We start from the raw sequence: 6,000 nt of genomic DNA on the forward strand, positions 1-6,000 counted from the left end.
GCGTCGCACACAGCGTCGCACGTAGACAGCATGTTTGCTCAAAGTACACGGGAACCACGCCGGGCATGGTTGCATTGGGGTCCAATTCCGCAGGGAACTGCGCCAGTGTCGTGTTAAGCAGCAGTGTGCTCGACAACACGGTCTCTCCCTGCACCCAGCGCGCAGCGTTGGTCGACGGCAATCGCCCAACGTTAGTACAGCTGGCATATGACCCTGCCAGCAGGTCTCCCGGTACCGCCAGGCACGGTTTTTGCAGGTCTAAACACCGTGCCACTGTAGGCTTCTCCAGCAAAGGCTTAATGTCCGAGTAAAACTCGGTCGATTCAGTGAAAGAAGCCACCTGACCGGAGCGGGACGCCACCAATGCCTGGCAGTGGTACGCCACGCCGGCCTCAGCGCTCGTGCGCACTTCGAGGGCCACCGCTGCCTCCATGGTGGCTGCTGAACCCGTGACGTTGTCTGAAGCCAAGTCCAGGTCCAGGTCGGACCACAGCAGCAAGGTAAGGTCCTGCAGTCCACTGGCAGCCGTCGGTGCCCCAGCAAGACGGCACACCACGTCACCAGCCAGGTAGTCAAATGTGACGTTGACGGGCGCTTGGCCCTCGGGTTGCGCGAGTACTGGTGCCGCAGTGTCCACAGTCACGTGCACCAACGGTGCCACGACCGACTGCCCAAAGCCATCAAACACCTCCAGCCGCAAGGGGACGGTCTGTCCATCCAGGGCTGCGGGCAGTGGCACGGAAAAGCTGTTGAGAAGTGACGTCTGACCTGTACTCGTTATGGTGGCTGCCTCCGCGTCAGCATCGGGATCGGCGGTGGAGTCGTTGGTCGAGGGCTGGAATGCCACCACACTGTACTCAAACGGCCAGCTGCGGCATGCCGGGTTGACCGCCACGTACACTTCGGCGCGCAGCGCATTCAAAAACAGGCCCTGAGCAGCGTTGTTGACCTGCAAGTCAAACGTGCAAGCTGCCAGGTCGTAACTTTGCGTAAAAACATTGACCACGTCACCACACTCCACCTCGTCCGCGTTGTCCGCAGTCGCGCCACGCTCACAGCACCGGGAAACGTACAATGCATTTGTGTTGTGGGGCTCCGCCAAGACAGGAGTGCCTTCGTTCAACACTTCCCACCTGGGAAGTGTACCCTCTGACTCGGAGGAAGTGGACAGGACCTCTCGCCGAAGCATACGCAGAGGGAGCGTGGCAGGGCACTCGTCAAATTCAAAAGGCACGGCCTGGCCCGCCAGCACGACGCACGGCGAGCTGGTGCATTCCTGAACATAAAAGACGCGCGTCTGCGCGGCGCTGTAGCTAGCCACGATGTTTGCAGTCGGGGTGTACGTTGTCGATTGTTGTAGCACATTGCCAGCTGTATCCGAAATCTCCAGCGAGCAGGACATTTGTCGCACAACGGTCCGTGGAATCGAGGCCGTCAGAGTCATGTTGACGGGCGCGTCCATGACAGCAACGGTGGTGCTCTCCGTGCCCAATTCAACCATCGGGCTGGTGACAGCCATGCGCAGCGTCACCCTGAAGGCATCGCCCAGTCCATCGCTAGGAGGAACAAAGGCTACATCCGCAGTACACTGGCTCAGACCTGACCCCGAGGGGCGTGCCACGGGGAAGATGAGATTCACAGCGTTGACCTCCGGAGCCACGGCATCCAACACCAAGGGAGCACTGTCCACTTCGAGTTGCTGGCCCTGAAAGCCTCGGACAGTGACGCGAAGACGATAGCGCTGGCCGACAGACATGCTCAGCGCCAGCGTCTCGCGCTGCATCAACTCACAAGCCGTTGCATTACCCGCAACCTGTCCGGTGGCGTCGTCGATCAAGGCGGCGTGCACGTCGCGTACCACGCCCGTGTCCTCCGACTCGAGCTGCACTGTAAACGAGATTGCTGGCGTCAAAAGGCGGTAAACGTCCGCAAAACTAGCTTCATGCACCTGTAACTCAACCTCGGGAAGGGAGTCTGGCCGCAGCACCACCGGTTCGCCCAGCACCGTGCTGCAGAAGCCGAGTTCGTTGCAGACAGTCCAGCGCGCGAAGATGACGGCGGACAGTGGGATGACGTCCAGCTCCACGATCACGTCAACTTGATGCGAGGCCAGCGCACGACCACGCCGGGTGAAGATGACCTCATCGTGTTCAGCTCCGGAAGTAGCACCACTCTGCGTAGCACTGCTCGCGCTCGGGCGCACAAGGTCGAGCGTCCAGGCGTGGTAACGATCGTCTGCGAGAGGCGTGTAGTCCGTGGATAGAATGGAAAAGGTAATGGCCTCTTCGCTCACCTGCGTCTCTTTGAGCTCGACTACAGGCTGGGTCGAGTCAATGTAGACGGCTGGGTGGCAGAAGCGCGCTTCATTACCCAGGCGATCCAGGACCAGCAGCCACACAAAGAGTGGTGCATGGTGAGGCGCACTGGTAATGTTGAGCGTACCGTTGCGCTCCAGATACAGGTCAACTGCTGTGACACTGGGCAAGAAGCAGTCGCCACCCATACCCACCACGGCGCTTGACAGTCCCACACCCGACGCGTCGGTGGCCGACCAGGCAAAGTCCAAAGCCCGGGGAGTCGTGATGATCGAGCCATTAAGGCCGGCAATGGAAAGAGCCAGGTCAGCGGGCGCTGCGGCATCCAGACGCCAGGGCTGTTGACGTGATGGTACCGTGCAGTGGCCATGGATATCGCAAGCTCGCAAGCGCAAGCAGCCCGCAACAGCAGCAACAGGCTGGGCTAGGTTGGCCGGCAGCGCGGTCCAAGGACCCTCGGTATGGCAGGGGCCTATCTCATACTTGGCAATGGCAGACAGCTCGTCCTGGTAGCCCCACACATCTAGTCGTAGCGTAGGCTGTGCAATCCAGGCCGTCCCGTCAAGCGTCACCGCGTCGCGTAGTGTGAAATCGCCGGCCGAAGGAGGCTGGACATCCACACGGAAGCCGCGGTTGAAGGCGGTGGTGCTGACACCGGCGCGTGTTGTGCCCACCACAGCGGCATACAGCAACGTTCCTCCAGGCATGGCCACGGTGACATCATAGCAGCCAGCCGTTGTGACTTGACGGCTGCTGCCCAGCATGACTAGCGTGGAGTTACTCGTCGAGACTGCGAGCTTGTAGGCATGCATTCCGCTGTGCGCACTGACAAAAGCATCCAAGCAGATGGTGACCTGGTCGTCACGTCCGATAACAGGTAGATCAGCTCGGCGCGATACGAAAACAGCACCGGCCACGGGCGCGATCGAGTCGATCAGTGCGGGTGAGGAGGTGGTAATGCTGGAAAGGCGACCCACGTTGTCCTTGGCTCGCACATGTGCGCACACCGTGGCACCATCGGGCAGGTTCAGGTCTTGTGCTAGCATGGACAAGGTGCTCGGAGTCAAGTTGAACCAAGTCATGTACTTGGTCAAGACACCTGCCGCGCCACAATCCCCCAAGGCCACCTGATAGGCGGCGAGGCCTGAATGCTGGTCTGAGCCCGCGGTAAACGCCACGTTGATGGCAGCGGTCGCAGATTGATATGCGGTGCTATCCCCCAACGTGACTGAGCCGGGCCGCGATGGATTCACACCGTCAACACGTACGGCAGCGCTCGTGCACACGCGTTCGTTGCCGGCACGATCCACCACGCTCAGTTGTGCCGTGTAGGCCACCCCGGTTTGCAAAGTGAAGCAGCTAGTCCAGGTGGCTACTGGCTGTGACTTGACGTCCACGTGAGCACCGCTGTTGTAATTGAGCGTTAGTTGCGAGATTCCGCTGCCCGCGTCCACCAGGCCGCTCAGGGCCAGTTGAAGGCAGCTCGTATCCGATTGCCATTGCTGATCTGGTGAGTCTGAGCTAGGCACGAGGGTGCAGGGCTGCGGAGCCACGGTATCAACAAAGACGCTGGTTGATACAAAACCATCATCTTCGTGCCCGGCATTGTCCTCGACGCGCAGTTGAACGGCATAGCGCTTGTAGTTGGACAGGGTCAAACCAGTGAGCTCGTTGCTTCCGGGCTGAACCACGCGATAAGCGGCTGCTTCAGCCACAAAGGCGTCAATCTCGTCGACCTCAATGACGCGGGCATAATAGGCCCGCACGCCCGAACCTGCACCGTCTGACGCCGTGGGCACATTGATTGTAAGAGCGTTGGTCTTCTTGACAAAGCCAGCCGTCGGCGTCGTAATACTGGGATCGTCCACCGATGGGGCACGGAAGTCAGCAAGAGCAGCATCAGCAGTGACGGTTGTGGAGAGGCCTGCCGGGTTGGCGGCGCGAATCTGCACGGTGTACCAAGAGCCGTGCTCCAGGATGGTGGGCGTGCTTAGCACATAGCCCGGGAGATTCGGGTCCACATCGACCGCAGCCCAGGGCCAGGGGCAGGATGTTGTTGCCCCGGAAGCAGCTGCATTGCACATGCGCCACTCAAAGGACAGGGCGGTGGGTGGCAAACGCAGGTTGCTGTCGCTAAAGCCCGAAATGTTGACGCGCAACATGTCGTCGGCAAGCAGGTGGGCAGGGAGTGTGACCGTGCCGGCCACTGGGGCCTGTGAAAGAATCTGAAAGTCACTTGTGGTGACGGTTCGCACGTTGCCGGCCTTGTCTGAGGCGCTCAGGCGAGCCTGTAGTGCGTCTGTTGCCTGGAAGTTGCCCGTCACACTCACTTGCACTGTCTGCCCCACATTGGTCAGGGTGGCACTGCCCAAGGCCGATGTGGTGCCAGTCTTGACGATGGACACGGTAACAGATTGCAGACCACTGATGCTGTCCAGGCATTCATATGTGACGGGCACGGTGGTAGAGGCGGTGTAGGCGCCGGTTATACCGAGGCTCAGCGTACAGGCTGGAGCAGTGCGATCTACGACCACAACATGAGAGCAGACCCGTTGCTGCACCGTGTACTGCGAGGATTTGGCGGGCTGCATGCTCCGGAAGCGAACGACGGGGGTGTAGCGGCCCTCGCTGCCGGCCGTGAGAGCGACACTGGTGGCCTGGCCTGAGTTGATGGTCTTGCTCACCGCAGCGCTCAGGTCGGCCGTGCTGACGTCGGTAGGCGCACAGGGGGCTTCGTGTGCAACCAAAGCAACGCTGGCTGTCATCGTGCCGCACGCCACCGAGGCAGTGACGCTGGCAGTCACGGCGGTTCCCTTGACGTAGAGCACCTTTTGGGAGCTTTCGGTCTGTTGGCCCGAGAGAGAAAAGTAGTTGGCACCGATAGAGACGACAGGGTTCGTAAAGGCATCGGCCGGGCAAGACGGCCCGCTGCCGGGGCAGTATTCGGCGGCGTCGCACACGTCAGTCGAGGCGCGACAGCGGGTGGAGCTGGGGTAGTAGGTGCGCGTGCACGATCCATCGCCCACCGACTGGGGAGGATCCTCGCAATTTTGTCGGGTAGGGCAGGTCACGGGGTCGCCAAAGCAAACACCTTGCGCCGTGCACACGTCCCACATGCCATTGGGCGCTCCCACCACGGGGGACGCCGTCCAGGCGTTGTTGTCCGTGCAAGGGGTGCCCGTGCGCGCGGTCCAAGAAGTGGTATCTCCACGCGCAATCGCGTAAACATCGCATCGCAGGCAGTAATTGCTGGGATTGACGCTGTTGTGCGCGTAGACAGTGCCCCCGATTTTACAGGCAAAGTTGCCGCTGGCATCGTAAGCAATGCGATCGGCCAGGCTGGACTTGATTCGACAGTCGTTGGGCGGGGCTGAGCCCGTGCAACTCTCAAAGGTGCTATCACAGACAGCTTCACTCGCCACACATTGGCCCGTTGTCGTGCAGCGTGGGTTGTACAAACACGGGTTATTGTGAGCGTTTTGCTCGGTCACGCAGCGCGAGTTATCATTGGGCGTTGGCGTCCAATCGATAGCCGTGCTGCTGGGATCGCATTTCTATCATCCAGTTTAATACAACAATGAGGCATGCAGCTCGACATGAGTGAGCGTCATATGACAAGCTGCAAATGACTTGACCAACAGGGTTTGAACGAAGCGGGGGGGGGGGGGGGGGGGGGGGGAAAAAA

The sequence above is a fragment of the Monosiga brevicollis genome, genomic scaffold, assembly GCF_000002865.3.
Source record: "Monosiga brevicollis MX1 MONBRscaffold_6 genomic scaffold, whole genome shotgun sequence".
Taxonomy (NCBI): Eukaryota; class Choanoflagellata; order Craspedida; family Salpingoecidae; genus Monosiga; species Monosiga brevicollis.